Raw genomic sequence first — 10073 nt, forward strand, 5'->3', positions numbered from 1 at the left:
GGATCAGCAAGCTGACCGTGCACCGCAGCAGTCCTCCGAAGAGGAGTCTCTATAAGTGAACTCCCCCGAGGGGAAGAAACACTTGCAGGAGAGACAGACGAACTTAGTTTCCCCCTCGAAGGATGTTCAGGAACGGGGGAAACTAAGTCGGCAGCAACCGCTGTAGAGTCTGGAGTGGCAGAGGAGATCGATGATACTGCATGAGACACCTCTGACACAACTACATTGACAAGGGCCAGGGAATCTACCTCTGACGGCGACGATGATTGCTTAAAAGAAGCACCCATGTGGATGAACTGCAGCAAGGATTCCTTGGAGGGCGGACCCGTAAGCCCAACGGAAGACCAAATCTGTAAAAGGGGAGTTAGTGACAAAGCCTCACCCGGGGGGAGAGGTGGGGCTGTTTCGCTAGGAGAAACATCATCATCTCTCAAAAACCGGGGTTGGCCGATAATAACTTGGTCAACGCTACTACTCGACGGTCTCTCGTAAGAGACCTAACAAGTAGGAGCTTCGGAGGAGGGTCGGGAGACGGAAAAAGAGGCCTTGGGTTATTCTTCCTTCAAAGAAACCTTTGAAGGAGAAATATCCAGCTTGGACTTCTTCTTCCGCCGTTGCGCAAACCTCTCCCACTGGGAGGAAGACCTCTCCCTTCACTCATTGCACTTATGAACACTATCACACCGTTGACCTCTGCATGAAGGACAAAGGGTGTGAGGATCAGTCTCCACCGCCGACATATATGTCCCACAAGGGTGGCCGGAGAGTCCAGGGCAGGTGCGCATGGTCGCAGAAGTCAACTTCACATACACACATACTAAGAGAAAAAGAAAAAACAAAAGTCATTAATGGCTGCCAATATTCGGCGAGGATGAAGAGCGGTAGTCACCATCCGAGCCGAAAGCAAAGTGAGCTCAATCACAGGTGTGTGAGGGGGGCAGTAGCAAGCTACCCTCCCCTACCCCCGCTAACTAGCGATATGGGTAGTTAACCCTCATTAAAAATCAATGGCTCGTCATTTCAGCTACACCGAAAGTAATACCCCTGTTAAATAGCATGCTTTGTATTCCAGTTACAGAACAAATCTTTTTTAACACAATAAAGGAAATATTCTGAAGCAACAATGTTAATGTAAACCAAAGTAACATCCCATACAAGAAAATAAAGATGAATTAGATTAAATTCAAATTCAATTGGTTCTGTAGAACCTGGCATGTACTGTTACTCATAATTCCCCTTTTCAAGAAAGTTGCTGTCAACTTCAATGAAACCCAAGCACTCTGTAAAGGACACAACTTTTCCATGACAAGCAACGATTCTCTTAGCCCTCTGTACGCTAGACATATGGCAGAACAACCTGCTAACCTACACATATTGTTAAAACTAAAGCTAGTAGAAAAAACATTTTAAGACAAAGAACTCTGTCCAAAGCTAATTGCAGGGCTTCAAACCTTGCAAGAATTAAGACTTTCACAGGATAAAAGTCAAAACTAAAAACAGAACTCTATGCAATGAGCACAATTTTCTTGTTACATGAAAATTTAGAAATAATTTCTATTTTTCCTAACGATGCAAACCTTGAGCTCTTTACTAGGGAATATATTTTTGACAAAGCTGGAAGACTTTTAGCGAGGTATAACTACCCAACCGCTAGTTAGGGGTGGAACAGGGTGTAGTACCGGCTACCCCCGCTCACATACACACCAGAGTTTTCTCATCACTTTTGATTGCAGGAGGATAGGTGATGGCAGGACAAATCTGTATAAAGAGCTCAAGATTTGTATCATTAAGGAAAATATAAATAATAACAAAATTTGTCATTTGTTCCATCACTAATATAAACCCTTTCGCTCTTTTTAGGGAAGACTCACCCGTAAAGTGGGCTGAAGTCCTAACCAACTGGGTGGTTTCTGACCCAGAGCATTCCTCCGAGCTACACATGCTTAAGGAGGTATCACCAACACCTACGCTAAATCTTCGAGCATTTGCACGCTTTAGTGGCCTGAGCAATCAGTGTGATACTAGCAATGTGACTTATCTAGGTAAAAATTCTCTGAAGAACTATTTGACCAAACCATAGACTATACCCAATTCCCATCTTGCAAAAAGGCTTCCAGAAGTCTAAAATCACTGGCTATAACAAAACTTGCTGTCAGTACTCTGCTTCCACAATGTTTATAATGCTTCCAGAAGGCTCAAATCACTTAAAAGGGGATATGGGGACGTAACAAATATCTGCATATACAGTACCAGGTTACACAAGGAAAAGGGTTTTTACCTGCAGACAGAGGAGCCTAGCTTGCTAAGTACCGTAGGCGCTGTACCCCAAGAGAAGGGAAGAGGAAAGAGAAGAGGAGCCACTTATTCTTATCATTCATCCCAGATTTAATCGCGGGTAACCTCCGCCCTCTACCATCTGCTACTTGTCCATCAAGGCGACTGAGGTGTTTAAACCACTTGTTGTAAAGCCACCATAGGTCTGATGGAGAATGTCTCCATGTTCCTGTGGGTTACGTCATGGAGGTATTCGGCAGTAAAGGTCATCCGACACTTCCACACACCCGCTTGAAAGACCTCCGCCAGAGAGTAGTTTTTCTTGAACACTAGGGAAATGCTAATGCCCATAATTTTGTGGGCTCTAGGTTTGCGCATCTACTGAGAAGAATCAGGATTGAAAGTTCCCTCTATGACCTTTCAAATCCCCGCTTAAATTATGTTCTCAGTGATTCCTCTTTTAATTTTCCCTATGCTGACAAACAATCTGGTCACTCGGATACGAGCTCCCTAAATCTTTTTGGGGCAATATATCAGAGCCCTCAATGGGCACAGTAGCAGTTGGCCTGGGTCATCGGTTACTTTACGAAGACTCTCAATCGGTAAGGGCCTGAATATAGGATACGCTACTCCTGGATTTTGAGTCTTAATGATAAACCCAGGGACGAAGCCGAGCATTACCTGTTCTCACCCCTTGAATGGGAGACGACGTAGATAAGACCATGCAGTTTGCTTACTCTCTTGGCCGATGCCAAAGTGAGTAAAAAGACCATTTTCAGTCAGGTGAAGATCTGATGCCTGACATAACAGTTCATGGGGAACTTCTATTAGCAATCGCAAAACACGAACAGCATTTCATGGAGGTAATCTAACTTCTGAGAAAAGGTAGGCTAGAAACTCCATATGATAAGAGAGATCTCGAATGATGAGGAAATATTAACTCCTTTCAGTCTAAAGGCTAAACTAAAGGCTGAGAAATAGCCTTTCACCGCCGAGAATGAGAGGAATTTTTCCTCCCGAAAGTACACAAGAAATTCCACTATCACTGGGAGATATACCCCTTCCATGACACCAACCACAGAAGAGTGGCCACTTTGCCTGGTATACCACATCTAAAGATTCCCAGAGGTATCCATATCTCTTCATGAGAAGATGCTGGATAACCTCCAGGCGTGAAGACGTAGGGACTCTACGTCTTTGCTGTAAATTAGAGTGTGGCTGTCCGAGTAGATCGTGAAGTGGGAGTTCTCTTTGGACCTCCGTTAGCACCTGAAGAAGATCCGGGAACCATTCCGCATGATGCCATAGCATAGCTATGAGGGTTATTGCTGGGTTGTCGGATGTTCTTACCTTGCCGAGTACCCTTCTAATCAGGTAAAACGGGCGGAACACGTAGACATCAATGTTGTCCCACCGTTGTTAAAACGCATCTTGCAAGAACGCTTGAGGATCTGGCACCGGGGAGCAGTACAGCAGGAGCTTGTTGTTCAGAGATGTACAAACAGATCCACTATTGGAGAAACCTACAGTCATGACTTCGTTGGCTATTAGAAGATTCAAAGACAACTCGGAGCCAACCAAGTCGGTCTGCTTAGGTTGTTTGCAAGCACTTTCCTCCTGCCCGGATTGATTGATTGATTTGAAGTTTTCTGGCATCCTGACATCTAAGGTCAATGAAACCGATATTATTTATTATAAAGAATGAAAGAATATTCAATTAAAACCATAAACGCAAAGATGCCATCTTAAAAGTTAAATCGCTTTCTGAAGACCTGCTTCTGTAATAGAGCTAAAAATACTGCTGGCATGGTAGGACACATCATGTCCAAGAATCTTGGCAAGGATGAACCTCTTATTTGGTCAACAAATGTCTCACTGTCAATTATACTAAATATTTCTCACAATATGGCTGGTATTAGCCAATAAGCAGAAATTCAAGTGTCAACCTTGTGACCAATGAGGAGACAACAAAGAGTAGTCTCCTACTTACGGGGCATCGTGTTATATTTCCAAGGGGATATAACAATTGTTATTTCTTGCATCTTACTTTTAACTACACTATCCCAATGTTGTTGCAAATTATTAGAAATCAAATTATTAATGTTGGGTAAACAATCATTACAAAGAATGGGACACCTTCTTGGTAGCAACTTAGCTGCTGTATTCTTTGCCAGTAAATCTGCCTTCTCGTTTCCTGACACACCTACGCGTGCCGTAACCCAGCAAAATTGAACTGTTATACCTCTCCGTCCAATAATAAGAAGCCATTCTAAAATCTTTAAAACTAAAGGGTTACTGGAATTAAAAACTTCTAAATCTCGAAGGGCACTCTTTGCATCACTAAAAATGGTAAAATTACCTCACTCCTCCAACACTATTTTCTCAATAGCGGTTAATATGTTAAATAGTTTGGCAGTAAATATGGAAGCTGTTAGAGGAAGTGCACCTCTACAATCAAAAGCATTACTATGTACTCCAAAGCCAACATTGGATTTAGAGCCATCAGTATACATAAAAGTCAATTCCCTAGGTTCTGCTACATGTTCCATAAAGAGACCTGGCTTTTAAGTCAGTCATATTCTTTTTAACTCCAATAAAATATTTACAAAAAGATATCTCTGATAGTGATGTTACATGGTCGTAGGATGCTACGCTGCTCTGTGTCACAAACTGAAGCGCCATTGCGAGCAGAGGCGCTATTGTGAGATGAAGAGTAGTCCCGAGTAGACGAGTAGTTACATGCTGGAACTTCGTTGCAAGTTGGAAGGCTGTACTGTCTCGTCGTTGATGAATCCACAGATCGATGGTTGTTCGATTGCTCTGGATTGTGCCCGTCGTTTCAGTATTGGCACTGTAAGCTGGCTACAGCGAACACTGGTCATTGTCGACAGGAACTCTCTCGTCACTAGTCTGTTCACGCGTTGTCAGCAATACTGCGCTGCTCACCAAGACTGCCACGCAGTGTGGCAAGCACTCCTGTGAGATTCCGTAGTAGGAACTGGGCGAGATAAGCTGATCGGACGAGTAAAGGATGAAGTTCGCTGGATACATCGAACTTGCCGTCGAGGTATCACAGCTGGACCCAGCCTATGAGTTACCTTGTCTCGTCCCGACGAACCACGCACCAAGGGGCAAGAGAAAGTCATGGAAAAGTCCAATACCCTTCTAGTCACCCTGCATGGCAGAGACCACTCAGGGGATGACCGAACCCACGAGCGGGAAAGGTGTCCCTTGAGAGGAGCAGGAACCAACTTCGGACTTTGCACCCTCTCCGCGGCAACTCCAAACGACGGAATGTGCAGTCATCAGCACGCCGGCCTTCTCGAAGCAGACTGTGATGGTGCAGGTGAAGAGACTGCCACAGGTCAGGGCACTAGAGATTCCGCCGGTGCGAAACCTTCAGAATTTCTAAGAGGAGAACCGATATCAACCTCTGAGGAAGCCGATGTATGCTTCTTCTGTTCCCCTAACTCCAGAAGCTCTAGAAGACCTTCCTTTGACGGGGGACCAGCGATCCCTAAGGAAGGTCAAAGCTGGAATACATTTACGGAGAACAACTCTCCTAAGGGGGAGGGCAGCGCCACTTAGCTAGGGGAAGCGGCAAAGTCCTCCAGTCTTAAGGGTTGTCCAATTGTTAAAGGGTCAGTGCTTTTACTCAATCGTTGCCCCAGGGAGGCCTATTGAGCAGAAGGATTGGGCAGAGATCGAGAAGCAGAAGAGGGAAGTGAAGGTTTCTTCGCCTTCGAGGATGACCCTAAAGGAGACGACTCCCTCTTCAACTTCTTTCGCCTGCTATCAAATCTCTCCCACTGGGAGGATAACCAATCCCAACATTCAGCATAGGTATCCTCCTGCCTGCAAGGGAGTCCTCTGCAGGCCAGGCACAAAGAGTGAGGGCCTGTCTCTACCAGACATATGAAGGTGGCACATTTGTGACCCTCAGGTTCGGAACAAGTCTGCATGTCAGCCTAGAAGTACAGTCAGTGTTAAGCAGTAGAGAGAGACAACATCCGCTCTCCACTGAGCCAAAAGCAAAAGTGACGAGAGAGAACACAGGTGTGTGTGTGTGTGTGTGTGAGCAGGGTAGCCAGCACTACCCCCGTACCCCACCCGGCTAACTAGCGGTGGGGTAGTTGTACCTCGCTATAAGTCTTGTGGCTACTATTCTAGCTTCGCCGAAAGTACATTTCCTAATAATGAGCGAAAGGGTTTGTATTACTGACGGAACACTATTCCTACTAATGGTCAAAAAATAAAAAAAAAGGATGCATACAAGATCCATGCAATGCAAGCATAATTTGAGTCATATATGGGGCAATGACTAGTGGAATCCATCATCAAATTTAAAATAAAATCTATATGCAGCTTTCAACTAAAAAATTAAACTATTATGTGCTGTGAAAGCAGAAGAAGAGATACTTTTCCCGCTCAAATTAGTGAGAACCTCTCTTCCTTAACCGACATTCCTGAGGAAGACCTTGACAGAGTAAATATGGTTCTGCAAACTAATAGGAGATAGTGTAGTGTAAAAGCACTAATGGGAGATAGTGTAGTGTAAAAGCAACAACTAGCTTTACTGAGCACTCTCAAGCCGACTGGTTTGTTAACTGACATCATAGACCAATTCTTAGAACAAAAACAAAATGCACTCGGCATAGAATTTCTGGTGGGTGGAAAGATTAAGAATGATCGAACCTTTACTGACCAAAAACAACAAGCAAAACTTTATAATGCCATCAAATCAATTTATGAGCCTAAGAAAAATACAATCACTCCATGTTGGACAGATTTCAAAGGTGCCTTTCTTATTCTACACACATGACAAATCAATAAAAATTTGTAATCTTTTTCAAACCATCATAATACAGCATGTCTCCTTCATAAAAACGAGATGCATTCCAAGAGTGGCAGTTGTAAATATCTTATGTCAAATATAATTACTATTACTAGTGAGCAAGCCTATTAATGTATCAAGAATTTTTACAGCTAATAGGACAGATTTTTTAAATATTTATAAAACAGCTAATTCATTTGTATTTGATCATCTTAGTTGAATAAGCTTCAATTCATTGCTTAAAAGTTCTTATCATTTGATATTCCTAAGTACGGGGCATTATACACAAAACAGTTAAGCGTAATTTCTAGTTAATTACAAGATTATATTCTGGAGTTGAAAATTATTTTCTTATGTCTATGTGATTTAAATAATTCTTTGCTCCATTTCAGTCTTTAAAGAGAGGATCAAACCCAAAGAATAATGATACGATACCTCGCTAGGAAAGTGGCTCTTCTGGGTTGGGGGAAACTGAAGTTTAAAGTGAATTTGTATTGTACTACAGTGTACTATAATAATACTGAAATAATGGAGCACATACTAACCTACCCTAACATAAATTAATCAAACATGGGGTGCTGGGTATTTGCTTGGATACCCTCTAAACTAATTGTACATTCCCCATTGATTGAATTGGATTGCAGTTATGAATTTGGTACATATGGCTTACCACTGGGACCGGAAAGTTCATTCAATATCAGAATATAACAGGCAGAAAACCTTGCAGTTGCATTATGAAGCTAAAGTTAAGAGGTTCAACAACAAAAAGGAAGAATGATAGTGAGAACTTAGGGGGGCCTATATAGTTTATTGGGATAGTAAGTAGTAGGTTGGCAAGGGCACCAGCTACCCTTTGACTGGCCAGACAGTACTACAGTGGATCCTTCTCTCTGGTTACGGTTCACTTTTCCTTTGCCTACACAAACACTTAATAGTCTGGTCTAATCTTTACATATTCTCCTGTCCTCATACGCCTGACAACACTGAGATTACCCAAACAATTCTTCTTCATCCAAGGGGTTAACTACTCCACTGTACAGTAATTATTCAGTGGCCACTTTCCTCTTGGTAAGGGTAGAGGAGACTCTTTAGCTATGGTGAACAGCCCTTCTAGGAGAAAGACACTCCAAAATTAAACCATTGTGCCATTGCATCTGTACCATGGTCTTACACTGTCTTGGGTTAGAGTTCTCTTGCTCGAGGGTACACTCGGGCAAACTATTCTTAATTCTCTTCCTCTTGCTTTATTAAAATTTTTATATTTTATCAAGGAAATATTTATAGTAATGTCACTGTTCTTAAAATATTTTATTTTTCCTTGTTTCCTTTCTTCACTGAGTTATTTTCCCTGTTGGAGCCCCTGGGCTTACAGTATCATGCTTTTCCAACTAGGGTTGTAGCTTAGCAGATGATGATGATGTTAATCATGATAATAATAATAAACTTTCTTAATACTTAACTATCTATCGATATATCTAGGAGGCAATGGTGTTCATTTTGTCCTATTCGTTCTCATGTAGCTACTTTAACGAAGAATTTATACTTTGTTGGGGCAGACCAGTTAATATTTCAAAAGTTATTACTGGAACACCATATTTCAAAAGGGAAACAAACAGAAGACCACCTAACCTAAGGTTCTCCCCCTAACCCAATCTAGCAGCCATATCCTTACCTACTCACCAGGATACAGCAGGCTGTGACACTATCTAGACTACTTTATTGTATTCTTCGCTTACCCTATGACTAAGTTTTGAACCTGCTTCCCTCTGGCAGGGTACCATTATATTTCATAAAAAAGAAAACTAACAATATTGTATTTCAGACCAAAATAAACTACGGGGTGCATATACAATAGCAGCCACTTGTATGTATGATGACGGCTGACTAAGAACACAGTAGTGTAAGGGGGGGGGGGGGGTCGCAGGGATGCGTTAGCCTTCCCTTAACCCCCCCCCCCCCGTTAGGTAAGTAGGTAAGGACATGGCTTGTAGGTTAGTTTAGGGGCAGAAGTTTAGTTTAGTTGGTGTCCATAATTTATGCTCTCTGAAGGAACTGGCCGCTGATATACAAAGGTTCCTAAAAAGCTTCCCCATAAAAGAAATCGATTTAAAATATAAAAAGTGATAAAATCAAATACCATAAAGTTCATTTCCTTTATCAAAATCTACGCAAAACAAGTTTTACGACTGTGCACACACTGAAAACAGTTCACAAGCAAAACAATCAGCCAGCTGATCGTCAGGTACACTGAACGGAGGACTGCCTGGCAACAAGAAGAATTACAGAATATCAGAACCCTAAAAGTAATGAACAACTACTTTACAAAATTACTCAATCAACCTGAAAACCGACGTCATAAAGCACACGCACCACATTACGCATATCAATGAAAACTTTGGCTTGTAACATCAAGAAATTCTGTTGTGAAAATGAGCGATCTTCAACATCCTTTGTCTCCATAAAATGTCATTGTGTTGTTGTTCCCAATTTTGAACAGATTAAAAAACAGGCAATTGTTGTTAATTGTACAAATAATTTCTTCGATACTGAACTAAACGAGTAAAACATACCTTCACCTACATCCATGATGCTAATACTGCTAAATTCGTTCAAATACCTTACTGCGACTAAAGATCTACTCTGTTTTCCTCCGTCAGCTGCTCTATGACGTCACAGCAAGGGAGCGTTTCAGTCAAGCATCAAAACTTCCATCGACCAATCACGACAAAGGAAAGGCTGAATATTTTCACAACAAATGCGCTGATTGGTCTACAGTGTTTGCATATACGAAAACGACATTTGTATCATAACACACTTTTCCAACTCTTGTGATGTAGGCATTACTCGTACTTCATTCTAATAAATTCAACCAAATGTTACAAATATTCATAATGAAACGAGCAATAAAATTCTTATCTGATTAAGATATCAAGAATATTTGAGAATAAAACAGACGTTCAGAAAT

At 41.9% G+C, this 10073-nt stretch overlaps 1 protein-coding gene across 1 annotated transcript in view; it reads right to left on the reverse strand.

Annotated features, from left to right (window-relative positions):
• The window catches only part of LOC137629675 (protein-L-isoaspartate O-methyltransferase domain-containing protein 1-like), a 74515-nt gene extending 64679 nt beyond the window's left edge, over positions 1–9836 (reverse strand). The window contains exon 1 of the mRNA XM_068361230.1: positions 9679–9836. The gene's annotated coding sequence lies outside the window, so the exon portion shown is untranslated. The remainder of the gene's footprint in view (positions 1–9678) is intronic.
• Between the last annotated feature and the right edge of the window lie 237 nt (positions 9837–10073).

The sequence above is a fragment of the Palaemon carinicauda genome, chromosome 37 (genome assembly GCF_036898095.1).
Source record: "Palaemon carinicauda isolate YSFRI2023 chromosome 37, ASM3689809v2, whole genome shotgun sequence".
Taxonomy (NCBI): domain Eukaryota; kingdom Metazoa; phylum Arthropoda; class Malacostraca; order Decapoda; family Palaemonidae; genus Palaemon; species Palaemon carinicauda.